The following is a 23,276-nucleotide window of genomic DNA, read 5'->3' on the forward strand; positions in this document are numbered from 1 at the left end:
TTAGAGGAGCAATATACAAGACTCATGGAGCATGGAGTATCCTATTTCCACTCTTCAAAGCAGAAAACCTTTTAACTCATGGGGCACTGCGTAGAGTACTCAGAGGGTTTTGCCTCATTAGAGAAAAAGTAGTCCTAGAATAAAAGTTACTCTAGCTCTACCTAACAAAGATTAAAGGCAATACTCAACAAGATCAAACTGTTTCTAAGTAACTAAACCACATTCTAGAAAAAAGCTCAAAAACAGTTGTTAAGAATACAAAAATATCCACCACTTAACAAGGTACAATTTATAATTAAAAATTGCCAGGCAGCAAAGATGCAGGATATGTAAACCTTAATTAAGAAAAACACTAATAAAAACTAACTCTTAAGTAGCATGAATGACAGCATTGACAAAGATATTGAAGTGCTTATTATAACTATATTCCATGTGTTTAAGAAGCTAAAGGTAATTTGAGAGTGTTAGACATGGAATATGTTTTTTTAAAAGACTTACATTGAACTTCTACACAAGAAAACTAGTGTCTTCTATGAAAAATACGCTAGATGAGACTAACAGCAGATTAGATATTATAACAATGAAATAAAGACTTGTGAATTTGACGGATCAATAGAAACCAAGAAAACCAAAATAGAAAACCAAGAGAAAAAATGCACAGAGCATCAACAAGGTATAGGATAACTCAAGCGGCCTAACATATGTATAACTGCAGTCCCTGAAAAGTGGGAAGGCATGGTAGGTAGACAATAAAAAGAAAAAAGAATGGCCAACATTTTCGAAATTTGATGAAAACTGTAAACCAACAAATCCAACAAGTTTAAACACACACACACACACACACACACACACACACACACAGTAAACACAAAGGAAACTTACTCCAAGGCATATCCTAGTTAAATTTCTTAAAACCGATGGAAGCGAAAATCTTAAATTTCACATTTTATTTATTTATTTTTTCAACGTTTATTTATTTTTTTGGGACAGAGAGAGACAGAGCATGAACGGGGGAGGGGCAGAGAGAGAGGGAGACTCAGAATCGGAAACAGGCTCCAGGCTCTGAGCCATCAGCCCAGAGCCTGACGCGGGGCTGGAACTCACGGACCGCGAGATCGAGACCTGGCTGAAGTCGGACGCTTAACCGACTGCGCCACCCAGGCGCCCCTTAAATTTCACATTTTAGATGAAATGGATCAACTTCCTGAAAAACACAAACTACCAAAGCTAACTCAGAAAGAAATTGATCTGAACATCCCTATATCTATTATTTTAATTTAACTTACAGTTAAAAACCTTCCCACAAAGAAAGCTCCAGGCCCAAATAGCTTCACTGGGGAATTCTGTCAAACAGTTAAGGAATAATTAAAAATAATTCTATTCAAACTCTTCCAGGAAATTGAAAAGAAATGAATAATTTGCATTTCATTCCATAAGACCAGCATTACCATGCATGATACTAAAGCCAGAAAAAAACTTACAAGACTATAAAGTACTATCTCTCATAAACACAGACAGAAAAAAAAATTCTTAATATTTTAGAAAATCTAATTCAACAATACATATAAAGACAGTACATCATGACCTGTTGAGGTGTGTCCCAGGAATGCAAGGATGAAAGAAAAATTCAGCAATCAATGTAATCCACCCTATGCACTGAAAAAGAAACACCACATGATCATCTCAATAGATACAGAAAAAGCATTTGATAACTCCAACACCCAACCCTGACAAAAAAACTCTCATAAATTAGGACATCTACAGAAAACTATAACAGCATATTTATTGGTGAAAGACTATACTTTCCTCCTAAGATCAGGAGAAAAGCACAGATGTTCACTCTCACCACTTAAATTCAATATTATACTGGAGTTCCTAATCAATACAATAGAATTAATACATACATAACTAAATAAATGGCATCCAGACAAGAAATATAGAAGTGGTCTTTATGCCTATACAATAGGATCATCTCTATAAAAAAAATCCAAAGGAATCTACAAAAAAAAGCTCCTACAATGAGTTTAGTTAGGTGTCAGGATACAAAAGCAATATACAAAACAAATCTTATCTCTATATACTAACAAGTGATAGAAGCCAGACCTTACTACCGCCAAAAAAGTGCATACTCTATGATTCCAGCTCTATAATATAAGCTGTACAAAATGCAAAGTAATTATACTTACTTACAGAGAGATCACTGATTGCCTGAGGATGGGAAAGTAAAGAGGATCAGGAGACGGATTATAAAGTTTTGGAGGCAATGAATATGTTCACTATTTTGCTTGTGATGTAGGTTTCACAGGTGTACACAGAGGTCAAAACTTATACTATATAGCTTACGTATGCATAATTTATTTTATGTCAATTATAAATCAATTAAGCTGTTTTTCAAAAGATACTAAAAACAGGTAACAATCAAATGCAATGTGTGAACTCTGATTAGATCTTAGTTTGAAAGAAAAAAATCAGCTTTGGAAGACAACTGGGATTAATGGGGGAATTCACATATAGATTTGCTTTTAGGTTATTTTAGGTAAGTATTGCTTATTAGGTTATAATGATGTGGTTATGCAGGTGAATAATTTATACCTGAGATACTTGCGGAGGTATCTCTTTATGATGAATAAAACTTACTTTCAAATTGTATCACACACACACACACACACACACACACTTACATAGGACATAAAGCCAATGCAGTAAAATATTAACAATGGTATCTAAGTCCTGGTTATATATGTGTTCATTAATTTTTTTTTTCAATTCTTCTGTTTCAAAATCTTCATAATTAAAGTTGGAAGAAAATATGTAAATCTAACTCATCCTAAACTACTACAATATTATCTAGAAAAATAACTTCAGAAAATCAGTTTTAATAAGCAGTATTACCTACATGTCAGACTATTTAAAAGTGACTAACATTTTTTATATAACGTTCCACCCTTGCATATAACATAAAATGTGAATAAAGGGCATGATAAGTAAACATTAACTCCAAGTTAACCCTTTTGGAATTACTACCAATTTTAAATCAGAGTCCACACTTAATACATAATAATCTGATGTTATTAACAAGATACTTTCTAGTTTTTTTTTCCTTTTTTAAACCAAGCTGAAAGTAGTAAAATAACTGAAGTCTAGAAATCATTTCAAAATTAGTATTTGAGTAACCAGTAAGTTTCTTCATTGGCTAGCTGGCTTATGAGTTACAGATGCAGCATGAAATTCAGTCCCTGCCCTCATGGATGTCATAATCTAATTGAGGGGGGTAGGGAATGTATCTAAGTAAGACTATTATGGAATAATAAAATACAGTTCCTTATTAAGCGTTATGCACTGTTATGAATTTTTAAAAAAGAAAGAACTTCCATGAGTAGCACAATAGTTCAAGGCAACTACTGTTTTTTATGCTGTTTGGGTAGATGCAGAAAAAAAAAGTTTTTAAAGAATTGTTTCAAATGGGGAAGTGTACTTAAGGTTTAACAACAGAAAGTCTTTTGCTAGAAGTCATACTACAAAAACAACACAAACCCACATTATTTACTACAGGAGAAAAGCTTCAAACACTTGTCCAATCACATGCCCACTTTCTAAGGGCATCCTATAGCCTCAATTTAAGGGATAGGCCCAGACTGTCAATCTTCCCCAGAGACCCCTTCCACTGGCCACAGAGCCAGGCGTGGACATCTGACACTGACAAGACTTTGGTGAGGCAGTATCAGGCAAAGAAGTACAAGGGTATGTATAATTTGGGGCTGTACTTGGTGCTACACAAAGTAGCACGCAAGCAAGAACTGGGAACCAAAACCCTTGCAAAAGAAGTGGATCAAGAGAAAGGACGATGGAATCGATCAATGTGCAGAAAGTAAAAGATCTTGAAGCCTCAGGGAGAGAAAGAGAGAAAGAGAGGGGGCAAGACTCATACCCTCCTGGTTCCCAAGAGTCCACTGTACTTCCTAAATTTAACTGAGCTACATGAGCTTTTACTCTATCCCTACAATTCCCTCTCTTTAAAGGGAAGAGTATCTCATGAATAAATGACCTCTGACTTAAGAGGTTACGAGGTATAAAAGTTACACACTTCATACATAAGCTAATAACATTTTAATATACATGATGTTTATTACAACTGAGGGTTCCTTCTATACTTTGCAAAGCCAAATTTCCGATTTTCAACACTGAATCAGTTCCAGATTAGTAGTGGATTATCTCTGCAGTGACTTTATCATACAACAGATCTCAATCCACATTAAATCAGTCGTGTCAATTCTGCCTCCTTAATGTCTTAATCTCTAGCCCTTCCTGGGCTCTGTGGCCTTAGGCTGTGGATGGCTATATAACCTTCAATCTCTCTGCCCATTTTACCACCAACTCCTACCCCTCCAGTTCGTCCCCCCCAAACAAGAAGTAAAGCTATCTAAAATACAAATCAGACAACAGAATCCTACTCCCACAACTCACATAAGCCCTACATTGCTAAATATAAGGCAACCATTTTTTTTTTAAATGGAGATTTGTATAATGACAAAGATATACAAATCTTAAAAATCATACTACTTGCCAAAATTCTGTATATCAGGAATGGCAAACTCAGATGTGTAAACCAGCACTGCACAACAGAAACTTCTGCAATCATAGAAATGTGTCTTCATTGTCCAATGTGCTAACTTCTACCTATGGCTACTGAGCACTTGAAATGTGGCTGGTGTGACTGAGCAAAAGAATGTTTTAGTGTTCATTTATTTATTGTAAGAGAGAGAGCACGCGCTCATGCCTGAGCAGGGAAGGGGCAGAGGGAGTGAGAGAATCCCAAGTAGGCTCTGCGTTGACAACAAGGAACCCAACGCAGGGCTCAAACCTATGAACCATGAGATCATGACCTAAGCCGAAACCAGATGCTCGACCGAACTGAGGCACCCAGACACCCCTTTAGTTCATTTTATTTCATCTAAAACAAAATGGCCATAGGTGACTAGTGGCTATTGTATTAGCCACAGTGCTAGTCTGTAGAGTCCAGGCAAAGCCATCCTGACATAAATGCAGATTCACGCCTATCTAAAGAAGATGCAACAAGTGTAATGGAATTTGAACTTAGTGTTACCAAACAGCTCAATGTTTTCAAGAAAAGCAAGCAATTCAAACTTTATGTGGAAGTTAGCAGTTTTAAAATGCTGGCAACCAACTTAAAAAAAAAAAACAAACAAAGCTTATTAACCACCTTGACCAAACCAACATACACCAGACCCCATTCAGTTTTCCATCTAAATGATGTCATTCATTCATTAAATATTTAATGAGCGCGTCCTACATACCGTATCATACCATTCTGGATGCTGGAGATAACCACAAAAAAAGAGACAAAAATCTCTGCCCAATTTGCAGCAACAGTAATGCTGCAATATGCTAACATACACAAATACAAATAAATCTAAAGCAACACATAGCAAACTATTCATAGTGGTTATTTTGAGTCACTGTAAAGGATTTTCATCTCATGTATTTCTGTGCTGTTCAAATTTTTACCAGGTGTATTATTTTGTAAGCCCCAAAACTAACAACTATTTTTGTAATTCCCAACGGTTTCCGTGGGCTTCAATAAACTCCTGCATATGAAAGACCAGGCCTCTCCTAATGGCACCTCCTACCATTTCTCCAGCCACCTTCCCCGGCTGTCCTTCACCCATTCCTAAGCTCCAGACCCACTGATTTACTTACACCCCTCAGAAAACCTCTCATCTCTAATATCTATGCGCATCAATTGCACGGCTTAGCTCTGCGATTATAGCAAGCAAAGTCTTGCTCATCTCTCATGACTTATGTGAAATTAAAAAAAAAAAAAATTCTGACACAGAAGGTACAAGCAAAAGCCCCAAACATTACATGAACATAAGTAAAAACATTATCACTGACATCACTGACAATAAACTGTCATTTAGAACAGAAATGGAGCCTGATATTTTGCAATCCCTGGCTTATCCTTGAGAAATGGTTAAAAAAAAAAAATTGGGGGAAGAAACCTATTTATACATTTCACAGAGCCAACGCTAGACTACACAGAGCCTAAGAAGGATTCAGGGCTGGCCTATCCTCTTCAAAGAACTAGAGCAGGTCAACAAACATGGCTGGCAAATTTCAAGGATTACTAAATTAATGATGTGAGAAAATTAAGCAATTTGGATGGTTAGCCTCTAAGACCATTTCAGATCCTTAATTCTTTAAGTACCATCTGAGAATGAGCAAGTACAGCACTCACTGGCACTCACAGCTGAAGCCTGGAAGACAGTTTTAACAACTCTGCTGAAAATGACTATTTCTTCTCTGGTTTCTATGGAAACAGCCGTCAGGTTGGCAAAAATAGGACATGTACTTTAAAATAATCATTCAAGCAAAGTACACACATGATGGAAGACTTAAAAAAAAAAAATAAATTGGCAGGCAACAGCCTTGGTTCTTAAGCTTCCAAATGTCAGACTGCATGCACCCCGTCACCACGGCTGAGATGATGGATATACACCCGCTGCATTTCAGCGAGGGATACACGGTACTGGTTGGGGTCCCTACGGTGGATCAATCCCTGAATTCCAAATGAGGTCTTTTCGTCGCCCCGGACTAAAATTGCTCATTGAGGACTGCATGGCACAATAAAACTGTTGCTCAGCTTTACACAGGCAAGTGACATTATTTAAAGAGTATAAAAAGCTCTTTTTGTAAACAAGTTTATGAAGAACGTATCAAAACGCCTTTGCACTGGTTACACGGGAAATGTTGGGTTCTTCATTGCAGGGTTTAGGTAGGAAAACTTATGTTGTCTACTTTAAGAGTGAGGAGGAAAGAGAGGGACTGCCTCTCAAGTTGCTGTAGGCGGTTGGAAGCGGTTTTGCACGGGTGAAGGTGTCGAAGCGAGGCACACCGTGCCGTCCGCGTTAATAAGAAATACTACTTTAAAAAAGGAGCTGCTAAAGAGAAAGGATGAGGGGAGAGAAAGGGATCTTCTCGGAAACCACATCCACCTGCTAACTAGCAACTTCCCGGCCGGCAAAGTAGCACCCTGGGGTCCCTGCACTCCACGCCGGGAGCGGCGGGGGGGGGGGGGGGGGGGGCGGGGGGTAGAGGAGGGATGAGACACAACTCTCCCGTACCCCTTTTCCACTCACCCCTCTCCCCCGGCTCTCCCCAACCCTTCCCCAGACACACCCGGCGCCCCTCCGTCCCTTCCCCCCAGGCCTCGCCACCCCACTCCCCTCCCCGTGCTCACAGGGCTCCGCCCCTCACCCCGGCGCCCCTCGAAGCTCTCGCACTCTGCCCCCACCCCTGGGCCCGGCCCAACTCGTAAAAGGGGGACAAAGACATCCCCACAGGACAGACCCTAGGAGAGGCGAAAGCGAAGACGACTCTTCAGACCGGCCCTTTGCGCAAGCGCGTACCCCATCCAGAAGCCCCGCCTCCTTACTTCCTGCCCTCTGCCCGGTCCTTCGCGCCTTTTGCTCCGCCCACAGCGGGCAGTCGACACACCCGCCCAAAATCTTCCTTCCCGAGGGCCGCCGACCAGGAGCGGACCGTGGCGCTCTCACGCCCCCGTGTGGCTAGAGGAGGGACGTGGCTGCGGGCTGTGCTGTTTGCCTGGCACGTCTTCTTCACTTAGTCCTTGGAACCTGATTTGGCTCCTCTAAAGAATGATCCAGGCAAGGCTGTGACCGCTGAAGATTCTAAGGCAGTGCTGGCCAAAAGAAAAGAGATTCTGGAGGGTTTCTGGAGCCCAAAGACTAAGGTTTCTTGGTTTTAAAGTTGCAGTGCTAGAAGCAGTCTTTGGAGTGTGAGAATTTTGCTTTCACCTGACTTTCTGGAATGGCACAGTTTAAGAAAAATGAAGCATAACCTGAAGCATCTAGAAGTTAACTGAAAAGAGCTGGCTACAAAACAATGGGTATGGTATGTCTCATTTATGCCACCAAAAAATATTTATCCAGCACCAAGTGCATCTTTCATGGAGCTTGTATCACAGTGAGGAGATCTAGGCAATAAGCAAGCAAACAAGCAAATAAACATGGTATCAGATAGTGGTATGATTCTGTATTAGTTTGTGATATTTATATTCTCTGCACAATGAAAAACATCTTAAAAGATATAAACACTATGAACAATTTTACGTGTCGCTTTTACGGGATTATAAGCAATGTTTTCTTTCACCTTGCTTATTTGTGTTTTAATAATTTGCCTTTTACTTTGAAGGAACTATCCTGGCAGATCCCTGACCACTGGTTCCCTAACAACTCAAGTGACAGGTCTCTGAATCTTCATGGGTTTATGTGAAGTGCGTGTATCTTTCCACGGTCTCCAATGTACTAGCTATCTCTTGCTCAGCATGCCTGATTAGCATGCTGTTATCAATATAACAGATAGGGTTATATTATTAGCAGGCTGTTATCAATAGAACAGATAGGTTCTCTGGGATGTCCAGGTGGTCCCGATCCTTTTGGACTGTGTTATGACAGATCGCAGAAATGGCACAATGACTATAATCGAGTCTACTACATGATTACATCTTTAGTTGTCTATAAACCATTCTCCTGGTTTCTGAAGTGGCCAGACTGGCAAATTAAATGGAGACATGACAGGGACAACTACTCTGTATCTATTAGGTCTTTAATGGTGGCATTAATCTCTACCATCATCATCCTAGCCCCTTGGATGAAATATTGGTTATTTATTATCTCAACTCGGTAAGGAAGGGATAGTTTTAGTGGCTTTCACCTGGTTTTCCTCACCATGAGAACTCAAGGCCAAAGACCTAATGTGGAGCTTGCTCTCAATATATACTCCCAATTATGCACTCAGGGACTGAGGAAAGACTAGTGGATAGGTCCACGCTCCCATGGACTCATTGTAAACTGGATATTATACAGACCTGTGCTCATTACCTGACCCCCAGAAGTCCCCACTCTTAAAAAGAGGCCATGATAACACTTTGAGTTTCTGGGCAACAAGATCCTCTGGACTCTGCAAAATTTCTGGGTACTTCTCTTTCCCTAACATATAGTTGGTTGTGAAAATGGCCATAGGCCACAGAGTAATCATTGCAGTAATATCTGTTTCTGCGTTGCAGGGTTCTTCTTCTTAGGGAATGGATTCTTCTCAGTCAATGGATTCTGTGGTCCAGGTCTGAAGATTGACTCAGATCTGAGAACTGTACAGGAAGTGCGACTTTTGTATTAAGGCAACCACCCTCAGACCCCTCTTCTGCCATTCTTGCCTTCTTCTGGTTATAGATATCAAGCAGCACCCTATTGGCTGCCCATCTATTTTTCCCCTATGGACACCTTGTACTATTAAATACCTTCACAGCACCTGAGGGTCAAGTACCCATGCAGCCCCTCTTAACTTGCCAGATATTATAGTAATTACAGCCTCCAGGCTTCTGGTGGTTAAAGTCACCACCTAGCTTCTATCACTTCGGGATGCTATCATTACCCTAGAGATTACCCTAGCCCCCTCTGAACTTCTTAGTGATGCTGGTATTTCTCTCACTAGTGCATTTCCCATTGCCATTGAGTATGGCCTGTCCTTTGGACCTCCTGTGGAGCATAACCCTCTGTCTGACCTTTTGATTCCACACAATAAATCCTTCGAGCAAGCCCACTTCCCTCAGGACCTCTTTTCTTCCCCTACAGTCTGCTAGGGCAATTCAGCTGCCTTCCTCCCTGGAGACTTCCCTTGACTGAGGTTGATATAACCGGCCTCATCAAAGAATATGCCTTCACCCCAGGAAACAGCATGCATTCAGTGACTGATGTTTTTTATTTTTATTTTTTTAATTTTTCCTTTCCTATTTGAGTGTGTGTGTGTGTGTGTGTGTGAGAGAGAGAGAGAGAGAGAGAGAGAGAGAGAGAGAGAGAGAGAGAGAGAAGGAATCTCAAGCAGGCTCCATACTCAGCCTGCTCCACACTGTGGAGCCCAGTGTGATCCCACCCTGGATGGGATCATGACCTGAGCCGAAATCACGAGTTGGATGTTAACCGACTGAGACACCCAAGTGCCCGCAGTGACTGATTAACTTAGGAGATATAAAGGCCTGGCCCCTGTGCCTCAATTGAGGACAACCCCATAAGGCCACCCCAGCTCCAGAGCTCTCCCTAGGATTGGTAAGAAGAACCACTTCTCCCTCTGCCCAGGCCTCTGTCCCTTATTCACTTATAGGTGTTGTCCCTGAGGACCCCTCCACTGCACCCCAAAAACCCTGAACACAGAGACTCAGAGTCTGTTTCCAGGGAACCCAACCCAAGGTAACTCGGGTTTTCTCCAGAAGTGGAAGCTGCTTGGATACAGAAAGACTTTCATTTATACCTCCCAGAGGAAGTACCAGAAGCTGAATACTGAGTAACTCTGAAGAATTGTGAGGCTTGGCTTGTGTTAGAACCGGGTGTAGACAGAAAGAAGCTCAACAGATAGCACAACTCTGCTGATCTCAGTTCAAGTTGAGAGCCACACAAGATGGCCACAGGACTTGAGAAGGGTCACAAGTTTGGTAGTCTGTAATGGACAGGTCGTTCCTTGACTGAAGTGGCCTTTCATTTTTCTTGAACATGTGCCAGGCATGACTGTTCCAGATGTTGGAAATGACTGGTTCTGGGTCTGAAGTCACCCAACATAGACAACTGCAGCAATATAGACAACTGCCTGTTCTACTCCACCAAAAAGTAGCTTAGCATCTTCTTCATCCATGGGCTTGACTGACTTTACTTTCTTCTCTCAGCCCAGCCTTTCTTCCCACAGAACATGAACAGACATGTCTTTAATTTCTTTTCCTTTTTTTTTTTTTTTTGGCTTGAAAACAGTGGTCACACCAAGTTCTAGTGTGTTATTGCCACCTGAATTCTTATGCTCTAGCTCATTGAGTGGTCTCCCTGCCTTCACCTCATTACTCTTGTCTAACCAGCAGCCACCTGGACCCAGGTCCTGAAGCTAAAGCCTAGATGATACAATGTGGGTCAACAACTCCAAGGCCACAGCTTGGACACAACCTTGCTCGCTACCCTGGGATGAGTTTTCCAGAGATTCCAGTTGAGCACTTTTCTAAGAGCACAAACTATTACTCCTTTATTGCAAAAGTAAACCATTTTTTAAATATTTATTTTTGAGAAAGAGCCAGAGCACGAGTGGGGGAGGGGCAGAAAGAGGGAGACACAGATTCCGAAGCAGGCTGCAGGCTCTGAGCTGTCAGCACAGAGCCTGACATGGGGCTCGAACCCACAAACCAGGAGATCATGACCTGAGCCGAAGTTGGACACTTCACCGACTGAACCAACCAGGCGCCCCAAAAGAAAACTATTAATACCAAGAAAAATGAAACAAGAAAGAGAAAAGTTACCCTTAACCCACTACCCAAAGATAATTAATCACTGTTAACATTCAGATATGCCACTCTCTTGGAAGTCAAGATTAAAATTAAGTATTTAAAACTTGGATAGAATGAAAGGTTTCTTGCTGTCCTTTTAATGTGCAGTCCTTTGATTCTTAACCATGTAAACATTTTTCCATGCTTATATGCTTTTCGGATTTCTTCTTTGGCAAATCTCCTGTCCATTCCCTCAACCCATTTTTCTATAAAATATTCCTTATTATCTTATGGTCTTACAAAAGTACTTTACATAGTTAAGAATTGTCTGCCATTTGCGTAATAAACATCTCCCCTGCTTGGCATCTGTCTTTCAACTTTGTTAATTCGTGTGTGCGGATATATGTACTTTAAAAAATTTTTGGTATAAACAAATCTCTCTGTCTTCTCATGGTGGTTTCTGCCTTTGAGATTTATTTACCGTCTGTCTCAAACCCAAGATTATATGTTTACCAATATTTTCTTCTGGTATTTGAGTTTGTTCTCTCTTAAATCTTCATCAGGAATTCATTTCAGTACAAGATCAGACAGAAGAATATAACCTACAATATTTTCTGAATTATCAGGCCATTGGAGCTTTTACAAAAGACACATGCAGGTGCTGTGCCCATAGGAGGATCACCAAGGTAACTGCTGTCCCAACAGTTTACTGAATAACCCATCTTGTCCTGACTGACTTGAAGCGTCACTTTTGGTATATACTAAATCCTCTGCTTCTGGGCTTTTCTCTTTTGTTCCTTTGTCTGTTCTGGCAGTAGTGCGTGGTTCTAATTTTACCGTACAGATTTTATTTTCAAATATTTTCTGGCTCTTCCTAATACACTTGACCTTCAGGATGGACTTTTGGAATAACTTTTCAAGTCCTCCCCACCAAAAAAATGCACTGGGACTTTAATTCTGTTATTGCCGTTTTTAAACTTAGATTAATTAAGGGGCACCTGGTGGCTCAGTGGGTTGAGCATCTGACTTCGCTCAGGTCATGATCTCAAGGTTCGTGAGTTCAAGCCCCGCGTCGGGCTCTGCTGACAGCTCAGAGCCTGGAGCCTGCTTCAGATTCTGTGTCTCCCTCTCTCTCTCTCCCTCCCCCACTTACGCTCTGTCTCTCAAAATATGAATAAACGTTAAAAATTTTTCTAATAAATAAACAAACTTAGATTAATTTTGAGGAATTTTATTCTTTTGCAAGGTTGACTCTATCAATCCAGGAAACTTGACATGTGTCTCCATTTACCCAGGTCTTCTTTTATGTCCCTCCATAAAGTTTTATAGTCTTCTTATATGGGTCAAAGCAGTATATTTTTTAAAGGAACTATAAACTTTGACTCCTTAGGATTATAAAATCTCCAAACTGGAAGGGACTTAAAAACCATCTTGTCACCCCACCCAATCTGTTGCTGAGCCCACCTCTTGAACAACCAAAGATACAGGATGAATTTTCGTGTTTTTTTTTTTTTAATATAATGACATCATATTATATGTATTCTCTGTGCCTTCCAGTTTATCACTTGAACAACAGGTCTTGGAAAAAGTTCTGACCAACGTATATAGATCACCTTAATCCATTTTAATCACTGAATAGTGTTCTATGGAAATGATATTGCATCATTTAATTTATCACCCCGCTGTCCCTCGACATTTAAGCTATCCCTGTCATTTTGCTGTTACAAATATCTCAGCTTACAACCTTGAACCCTTACTAAAATCAAAGTCCCCGAAATTCTAGAGCACAAGACCAGTGCCTGCAAAGTCCCCCCCCTCCTCAAACTCACCACTAGGTGGCACAACGCCTGTTCAAAGAAAGTCTGGCTTCCCGATGTCCTTAGATTCTGTTCAACAAACGTTTATTGAACATGCATTATACAGTAGGCACTGGAATTTTTTAATACACTAATTTCAATAAAATAAACAAGTTCACTAATTCAAAATCACTTTCGGAATGCACACTGCGTGCTGGCACTGTGTTTGTCTGGAGAGTCCAGGGGAAAACTAACAATCCCCTGCTATTCTAAACTCCAACAACTCTCAAAATAAAACAGGAGTCATTGCAACATGGTACCCACTTACTTCTAAGCCCCAGGCGAGTCCACACAGTAGGCCAAAAGACCAGGACAGCAGATTCTCAAATAATTTGGACAATCACTTAAATGTGTCATGAGATTTCCACACTTACGTTCCCAGGCTCTTGCACATGCCATGTTTTCTGTGTGGAAGACTAATTTGGTGTTCCTTCAGAAGGACACCCTGAGACAAGGAATCAGATGCAATCATTCATTTGGGAAGTGATCCCAGGCAGCACCAGTTGGGGAGCAGAGAAGTGAGACAGGGAAGGAAAGGAAGCCAATAAATGATGCATTAACAAACGAATTACAACTGGGGGCAGATGGAGAGAGTCCCTCTGATGAATGTGGGAAGACCGTGTAACACACACCTCAGAGTTTCCAAACAGAGGAATGAAGTTGCTGGTCTATTTATCCACTAACTCCAGCTACTCATTGGTTGAGGGCTGTCCTGGGGATGATTAATTCTCTAGCACTTCCAGCCTCCTTCATGTGCTCCTGGAAGCTCAGAAAAAGCCTCCAGCAAAGGGATTCAGACGCTGACAGCTGCAAGCTGAACCAGCATGTGCAGAAATATGGGCCAGGAACCAACATGCCAGTAGGTATGAGTGGGCACCAGTAGCATCTGCTACAAATGCCTTTTCTGCTGTCACCTGGCTAATTTATTCTTCAAAACACAGGGCAGTAGTCGCCCACTCTGGCAAGTCTTGTATGCATCTGCACCAGGCCTGGTGACTTGTCCCACTTTTCTGTGCACCAGGAGCATTTTGTGCTCATGTCATTCCTACTAAGACTATAAGTGGTGGCTCTGAGACCCAGGTTGGCCCACTCTAAATCCCAGAACAAAATCACGAACATGCTTCCATACAAGTGAGCTCCTTGGCTTGTAGATCCATGACTCCAATCTCTGCCCCTGTCTCCATGTCATGATCTGCTCTGTGTTTCTGTGCGTCCTCTCTTTTTATAAGGACACCCACCAGTCATTAAATTGGGGGCCCACCCTAAGTCCAGAATGATGGCCTCTCAAGATCTTCAGCTTAGGGGCGCCTGGGTAGTTCAGTTGGTTAAGCATCCAACTCTTGATTTTAGCTCAGGTCATGATCTCAGGGGTGTGAGATCTCTTCCGGGGTGCCTGGGTGGCTCAGTTGGTTAAGCGACCGACTTCGGCTCAGGTCATGATCTTGCAGTTTGTGAGTTTGAGCTCCGCGTTGGGCTCTGTGCTGACAGCTTAGAGCTTGGAGCCTGCTTCGGATTCTGTGTCTCCCTCTCTCTCTGCCCCTCCCCTGCTCATGCTCTGTCTCTCTCTGTCTCTCAATAATAAACATTAAAAAAAAAAATTAAAAAAAAAAAAGGTTGTCTCTTCCTCTGCCCCACTTCCCCACTCACATGCTCTCTTTATTTATAAATAAATATCCTCAGCTTAATTAACAACTACAACAATTCTATTTCCAAAGGAAAGTTAAAGGAGATAACTTTCCTCTGGGGCCCTTAAATTAGGAGAATATAGGACTGGAACGATTGGTGGCCATCTTGCCCATGATGTGGACAAAGCCGGCCTAAAAAACAAAGCCAACCCAGAAGCAGAATAAAGATATGAAGAGAGAAATAGAAACCTGACATTAGTTGAGCCCTTGGATCCAGCCATACCTGAAGCTAACATCTCCCCTTCTCACTTTCCAGTTACGAGTCAACAAATTTCTTTTGCTTACACTAGTTTGAGTTGTCAACACTTGCAACTGGAACAGTCCTTGCTGATACACTCCAGTGTTGCACATCTGCTGTCTCTCTCGATCCATTTTCCCTCCCTCTTGTTCTCATACCTGACAAATCCCTATTTATCCCCAGGTCTCAGTTCAAGTAGAACTTCCTCAAGCAGATCTTCCCTAAACTGACACCCACCTCCACCCAAGATTCCATCAGTTTTCCCTAATGGATGTTGTCATAGCCCCGTCCTCCCTTCTCATAATAATCATCCCACATTATTGCAGTTGCCTTTGTATTGATCCTCCTGTCCCCAAATCACTAATGCAACACAGTCATGAAATATAGTCAGTGGCTAATGTCTAGTCACTCACAACTTAGAATATTCATTTGTTTTCTGAAAAGTATAGTAAAATAAACAATGACCAAGCCTAACTATTTCTGTGTGGCTACTAGACAGTTGTTTAATATGTCCTGATTAATTTTTAGTATATAAGCCAGTAATTGCTTTTACTTAGGATTTCTTAATGAAATAATAATAATACATTTTTAAACTCCCCAGGCTGATCAAAGAGAATAATTAGAAGAGGATAATTATACTCATGAAGGATGAAAATTATTGCTTTAATAGTATTTAGTGGTCTGATTAGACTAAATAAAGGAAGAACCCAGTTTGCCAGTTCTTTAAGCATTTTCTGAAGATCTGAGTTAATGTCTAAATAATACAGCACCACAAACTGCCCTTCGTTTAAATAATTTCTGCATTTTTTCCTTGATTATTAAAACTAGTTATAATCATTGTGGAAAACTTAGGAAATACATAAAAGCATAGCTGGAGACAACAGAAAGCTCTATTATCCCCATCAATGAATATTTGCATTTTATTTCTGTGTGCATCCATAACCAGACACCAGCTCAGATCCTGGCTCTTACCCCCAAGGAAGCTCCTGCTCTTACCTTACGCTCCTCTGGGGTTCCTGATTTCACTTCTCATGGTCCTTTATCCCGCAGAAACAAAGAAATGCCTTTTCCTTCTTGATTTCCACACAAATGACACTGCCCATACAGCACACTTTCACGGCCAATTTATACTGAAAATTTGGCAGTAAAGGCAAGGAGGAAATTCACATCACAGGTCCATATGCATCATTCATTCATTCATTCATTCATTCAGCAGAAATAGCCTTTTAAAAAAATTGAATATTAGAATTCCCTTTTCTCAGTCAAGTCACACACTAGGGGTTCTGTGCTGGGTTAAATAGTATCCCCCCCCACCCCTCAAAATCATGTCCACCTAGAACCTGTGAATGTGACCTTATTAGGAAAAAGGGTCTTTGCAGATGTAATCAAGTCAAGATGAAGTTTCACTAGATTAGCGTGGGTCCTAATCCAATGACTGGTGTTTTACAAGAAGAGGGAAATTGGGGAAGGACCCCCTCAGGAAGGAGGCTGAGGTTGCAATTTTGGTGCCACAGGCCAGGGAATACCGAGGACTGCTGGCAACCACAGCAAGCTAGAGAATGCTTTCCTAGAGCCTTCAGAGAGAACACCACCCTGCTGACACCTTGACTCTGAACTTCAAGCCTCCAAAGCTATGAGAAATAATTGTTTTCTGTTATTTGAAGCCACCAAATTTGTTGTGCTTAATCCTGGCAGCTCCAGGAAACTAACAGAGGCTCCAACCCCTAGCCAAGGGATCCTTTCTCTGCCGCCACCCCCATACCCTCCTCCCCCCTTCCCCCCTCCCCCCCCCCCCCCCCCCCCAGCGTCCACCCACTGCCAAAAAATTCCTTCTCGCTTCTGGATGCAAAGCAATTTAGGTTATTTTGCTCCTCCCCCAAGCAAGGGCCCTTCCTTTGCATATCCAAAGGCCCATTCTTGGCTTCCACTAAAGGCCTGGGGCCAGGGAGGACTTCCCTTTCTTCTGCCTCAGCGGCTGTTCAAAGAAAACTGAGTGAGCAAAGATTGATCCCGACCCTGATAAAAATTTAAAAAAAAAAAAAAAAAAAAAAGAAGGAAAAAAGGAAAAGGAAAGCAGTTATGGTCAGCTTTGATGTAAAACAGCAAATTGTGCATATAAAGTAACAAATCCCATTTTTGTTTTTTAAAATGGAGTGGGGGGCACCTGGGTGGTTCAGTGACTTGAGTGTCTGACTTTGGCTCAGGTCATGATCCCATGGTTCGTGGGTTCCAGCCCCGCGCTGGGCTCTGTGCTGTCAGAGCCTGGAGCCTGCCTCGGATTCTGTGTTTCCCTCTCTTTCTCTCAAAAATAAATACACATTAAAAAAATTTTTTAATTAAATAACACAGAGTGGGATCATTATATAATTATGTTATTCTTCCCCGGCCCCATATTAGAAAGTCCTCAAGGGCTATACTATAATTTGTACAGATCCACAATCCCTTATCTTCAAATCCAAATTGCTCTGAAAACCAAATGCTGTTTTGAACGTTTGGTGCCAGCTCATGTGGCAGTAAAGCTGACCTGAAGTGGCCTACGGCTATTTACGGTCTATTTATACCAATTAGTGTGACTATAAATAAGTTTCATGGCAGAAACCTGTCTCTGTTGAGGATGCTGCCGCAAACCCTACTGAGGGGGCTAGATAACATGTACCAAGTTCTCCTAAAAACCCAAGATTCTGAATTGGGCAACATTCTCTAGAGGAGTTGTGGACCTGTATGACCATCCCCCTGCTGTTGGATATTTGGGCTCCTTTCAGCGTTTTGTTATTATAAGTTTTCTGCTGCAGGAGACAGATCTTATCTGTGAACCTTTGTGTGCATCACTATTTATCTCCCCAACATAAATTCCTTGGCATGGAATTAGGAAATCAAAGAAAATAAACACTTTTAAGGTCCTTGGTGGATATTACCAGCTTGTTTTCCAGAAAGGTTATACAATGAACACGTCCCTCACCAGCACTGAATAAGACCCGTTGTATCAATTTCACAGAGAAGAATTTTTATCCCACTTTGCTTTGAAGTGCGGTAATTACTGGTGATGTTAGATATATTTTTAAAAGATGTTTATTATCGGGGCACCTGGCTGGCTTAGTCGGAGGAGCATGTGACTCTTGATCTCAGGGTCTTGAGTTTGAATCCCCACGTTGGGTGTAGAGATTACTTAAATATATAAAACTCAAGAAACAAACAAACAAAAAAAGATGGTTATTATCATTTCTAGTTCTTCTTCCGGAATTGTCTATTCGGGACCGTTGCCCATTTCCTACTGAAGTCAGGACCATCTCATAAGGTTGTTCTGTGTATGAACTGCACCAAGACAAACAGGGTGCAGTGGCTAAAATCAAGTCTGACTCCAATCATCTACCTATCTGTGCACCCTCAACTGAGGGACACTTTTTCCTTCTTACAAAGGCTCCTGCATACTTGTGTACTTGGCAAGCCTGCACTACAAGACTGGGTCCAACTACATGGGGTGTCTTTTTCTAATTTATCTGCCCAGAGAGGGGAGCCCTTTTTAATTTGCACAAAGGTACCTAGCTAAGGCCTTGATTAGATCATTGTTTTTCTAATCAATTTGTCTCAGTTCTTTATATAGTAAAACTATTAACTTTTTGCATATTATTTTGTGCTGTATTTTCCTTGCTTATTATTTTGTATTTGTTCCACTCATAAATTATTCAAATGCATTCCATATTGCTTTTCATTAACAAAACCTTCATGGAGTTCTAAGTGGCTTTCTTTCTCTTCCTTTTGCGACTGAATATTATTTTGAGTGGTGAGATATGGGAAGAAGCATATGAAATTTACCTCCTTGAATGGTTAATCCCTGATGTCGAAGGCCAGAACTAGCCATTTGGGGGAACATCTATACCCATCTCATCTATCCAGCCATTTAATAAGTATTAATTATTGAGCATTAAGTACTGAGCACCTGCTATGTTCCACAAACTGTGCTAGAATTTGAAAATGCAGAGGTGAATAAATAAAAAGAAACAGCTCTTTCTTTCATGAACTTGCATTGGACACTGTGTATTCAAGTTTAAAGTAACTATTAACATTAGCTAACATTTATGAGAGCTCACAGTGTGGCAGGCACTAGCTTAAGTACTCACATGTACTAGCATATTTACTTATCTCACCAACCCTTTGAGAAGGTAGGTATACTAGTGTCCCCATTTTACAAGTGAGGAAACTGAGGCATGAGGAGTGTAAGTACCCAGATCGAAGCTCACACACTGACAAGCAGCTTTGCCAGAAGTTGCACCCAGACGTCTCAGCCACCTGCCTTCCTACAGGACTCTCACAGATTGGTCACTTGAACTGCCTACTCCAACCCTCCCACCCTGCTCTCAGATGGTTGCCCCTAAACAGCAGGCAGTGGATGGACGATAATCACAAATGGCAGACACTCAAGTCTCTCGGTCTGGGGCTCTGCTCCTACCAACACCCTCCCCCTCCACGGGTCAGTGGCCCCCAACCTCTGACATGGCCTTGTCTCCTGGTGCCAATCTGGGCTTGTCCTTCTGTCTCCATTTCTAGTTTTGACCCTTCCTCGTTTCCTTCTACAACTCATTCTCCTCTTTCTGCCCCTGAAGAGCTGGGGTCTTTGGAGGCACAGTGCTAGTTCTTTTCCCTTTTCAGTCTTTTACCTTTCCCTAGGCAACGGCATCCGTGTTTGTGGTTTTAAGTACCACTACCAGTGCCTTTCAAAACCTATATGCCGGTGCTTCCAGAATTCCCAGCTCCCGCCCATAAAACACCAGACATCTATACCCAATGCCTGGCTGAACCCAATATGTCTGAAAACGATCCTCACCAATTCACTCCCACCAAAGATGCTCTCACTGTGTCCTCTGCCACAGGGAACAAATGGTACCACCAACCAGTCACGAAGGACAGAAACCTGGGAACCATTCTTGATACCTCTCTCCTCCTTACCACCCCTATATTTGAATCCATTCCCAAGTCCTACTGATTCTGTATCCTAAGCATCCCTCCAAAACACCCACTTCTCTCCATCACCCCCACCATCCTATACACCTGCTCTCAGGCCAAACTATCTTTATCTCTCTGAGATTCTTTTTTTCTCGTCTTCTGTTGTTTCCTTTCCTCTACTCTCTCCTTTTTAGTCTGTTCTCCGTACTCCAGCCAGTGATCTTTTTAGAACATAATATGATTATGTCATCCCCTGAAAAATATTTTTTCAACAATTTCCCTCTGCTCTTGTCTGGTGCATATTTCCCTATGCTCTTGTCTGGGGTGAAGTTGTGTCATTAGGGAGGAGGGGGGCCCTTTTCCTCCATGCAAAGGTTTCACCAGCCCATATGCCAGTCCCTGCATGGCAGGGTTTAGTTCAACTAGAAAGGGATGCCATTTTATGTCTGCACAGAGGGCATGCCCTTTGCTAATTTGCACAAAGGTGAAAATATTTAATAAGCTTGAAAGGCCTTCCATAGTCTGTCCTCAGCCTACATCTCCGGCCTCATGTAGTACCACCTTCCCCTTGTTATCTATATTCTAGCCATGCTGTACTACTCTCAGGTACTCCCTGTGCTAAAGCACACTCTCTGTGCTCCAGGACCTTTGCACATGCTGTTCTTTCCTACCAAAATGCTTCTCCTCACTCATAAATAGCATCTACTGTACCTTGCATCTCAGATTAAATGCCAATTCCTTAAGAATGTGACTCCTGCTAAGACTAGCTCAGAATTCTATACATGCTCATTTTCTTTACAACACTTACCTCATTTTTAAATTGTGCCTTTACTTATGTGATTGTGGAGTTAATAAGTATCTTTGCCCCTTGCCTTTAAGTTCCACAAAGGCAAGAACTCTACCAGTCAGATTGTTGGTTGTAAGCAACAGAGACATTCTAATAGCAACATGCTCTACCCAACTGAGCTAACTGGCCAGGTACTAAGAAACTGATTCTAGCTAAACTTAATGAAAAAAAAAATTATTGGGAGGATATGAGTAAGTTCACAGAGTCAACAGGAAGACTGGAGAACCAGATTCAGAAAATGGTAAGCAACTAAGGTTCGCTGGACAGTAGGAACATGGCCAAGGTCAAGCAATGAGACAGTCTGATGGAAACGCCCCACTGATGCTGCTACCAGTGGGTACACGGCAGCCATGGAACAGCTGTACACATTGCTGGGAGTAATTGAGCAGGTGGCCTGATGTACCTTCATGTCCTTTAGATCAATGTCCAAGGCAGGAAGGTTCAATGGCTGTGCCTGGTCACATGCCGTATCCCACCAGCCAGGGAACAGGGTCATCGGGCCTCCCACTAAGATTCACAAAATGAGGTGCTTCTCCCATTTGAGAAGGTTGTGGGGATGCCAGGTAAATTGGAAAAAAAAACTGACAAATGAACACCAGAGAAACCAAATCTGTTCAATTCATGATATATTCCCCCAATTACCACAATATCTGACTTAAAATAAGACAAAAAATACTTGAAGGAATGAACGAGTGATCTACCCTCAGCATCCTTAAAGACACAGGTTGTCCAACTTGGGACTGCTTCAGGATAACCACCTACAGTCACTCAGGGTGTCTACACTGCAGGTATACCCAGAACCAGGCAAACTGGCCATTCCATCAAGCTTATTTAGGCAAGATCAGAAGACAAGAGCTCTGTGAGGTAGAATCAGTAGATATTATCAGACCCATTTGATGATGCCAATGTGAGGTTCAGGGAGGTGAACTACCACATTTAAGATCACCTAGCTGAAAAGAGAAAACCAAGACATAAAGTATAAACCTGCTGACCTAGTTGATACCTCCTATATCACATTGTGGTTCGAAGGCATATAATAATGTGCTTCCCATCAAAATAGTTGGGTGGACAGAACATTCCCTCAAACAGCATCAGCTAACAAGGGATTTGAGAGTAGTGGGTAGTACTAAGGAGACTGAGTCACATGCAGTGTGGGAGCCCTGAGTGCACAAGCCTTCTGAGGATTAGCATGAACCAGCCAAGGGATTGGTGTCTGTCTTTTCCAAGGAGACATGATGCCATGCATTGGTAAGCTGCCTGCTGTTAATGTGTTCAAACCATCACTGCGTATCTTTTCTCTTTCCCTTCTCACCCATCTCGGTTTGGCCTCCTTGCACAGCGTGGATGTGAATTTCCCCCTAAATCGAGGACATATGGCTGTGTGGTACCTGGGGAGGCAGCTCTCCTGTCTTCAGTGTACCCTAGAAGTGAATGGGCTCAGCCCCCTCCCCCTCCCCCCTCCCGACAATTCCTTCCTGAAGACTGTCATAAAAGAAAGCAATCAAGAAACGTCTAGTGGTATTTAGCAAAAACAGAATGGTTTCAGGAGGGAAATTACAGCTGGAAGATGTCCACCAGGGTTCTCTATTGGTTGTAAAAGAAATCAATTATGTTCCCAAACAGTCCTTGGAGGGATTCTATCTAGGTCCCTGAGACTAAGCGTCTTCACTACTTGGCAAGGAGTGTGGGTCTCTACTCTGCAGTGTCATAGGGTAGGGTGTAGTGGTAAAACACAGACTCTAAGGAGGGATGCCCTGGATTTGAACTCTAGCTGTACTCCTTACCAGCGATGTCATTGCTGGAAAGTCTTTTTTTTTTTTTTTTTTTTTTTTTTTTGCTTTAGTTTCCTCATCAGTAAAACAGGAACAGCAAAACATACTTCATGTTCATGGAGTTATTGAGAAATAAATGAGAGCATCAGGATGAAAACACCGTAGGGCAGTGTTTGCCATGTCCTATGTGCTTAATAAATGGCAGCCATAGGTATCAGTTCAATTTGACACACTTTCCTGAGAGCTTATTAGTTGCCAGGCACCCTGGACAACCCAGTGTGGGTTATAGAAATAACTCCCCAGAATCCCTTTTTCCCCTTGAAAAGGCTTGATTCAAAAAAAGGATGGAGAGGGCCATGGGAGAAACAGCTCTTCTGTAACTAAACACAAAAATGCACCCTGCCTTACAATTCCACAGAGGCAAGATAGTATATTGGTTACGCACATGATTTGGGGGCCATCTTCTATGTGGTAGATAGAATACTGCCCCCCATCACCAAAGATGCCCACTCCTAATCCCCCAAACTTGTGATTATGTTACATTACATGGCAAAAAGGACTTTGCAGATGTGATTAAGGTTAGAAACCTAGAGAATGGGATA

General features: G+C 41.8%; 1 protein-coding gene across 4 annotated transcripts in view; it reads right to left on the reverse strand.

Moving 5' to 3' along the window:
• Positions 1-7,464, reverse strand: part of OMA1 (OMA1 zinc metallopeptidase) — an 80,126-nt gene extending 72,662 nt beyond the window's left edge. For 3 of the 4 annotated variants that reach the window (XM_015072342.3, XM_015072340.3, XM_053214144.1), the window contains exon 1: positions 7,369-7,464. The gene's annotated coding sequence lies outside the window, so the exon portion shown is untranslated. Of the gene's footprint in view, positions 1-7,275 lie in introns of all 4 variants that reach the window. The other variant, XM_015072341.3, reaches the window with a different exon arrangement.
• Positions 7,465-23,276: the final 15,812 nt, after the last annotated feature.

Source organism: Acinonyx jubatus, chromosome C1, assembly GCF_027475565.1.
Source record: "Acinonyx jubatus isolate Ajub_Pintada_27869175 chromosome C1, VMU_Ajub_asm_v1.0, whole genome shotgun sequence".
In the NCBI taxonomy this organism is placed as follows: domain Eukaryota; kingdom Metazoa; phylum Chordata; class Mammalia; order Carnivora; family Felidae; genus Acinonyx; species Acinonyx jubatus.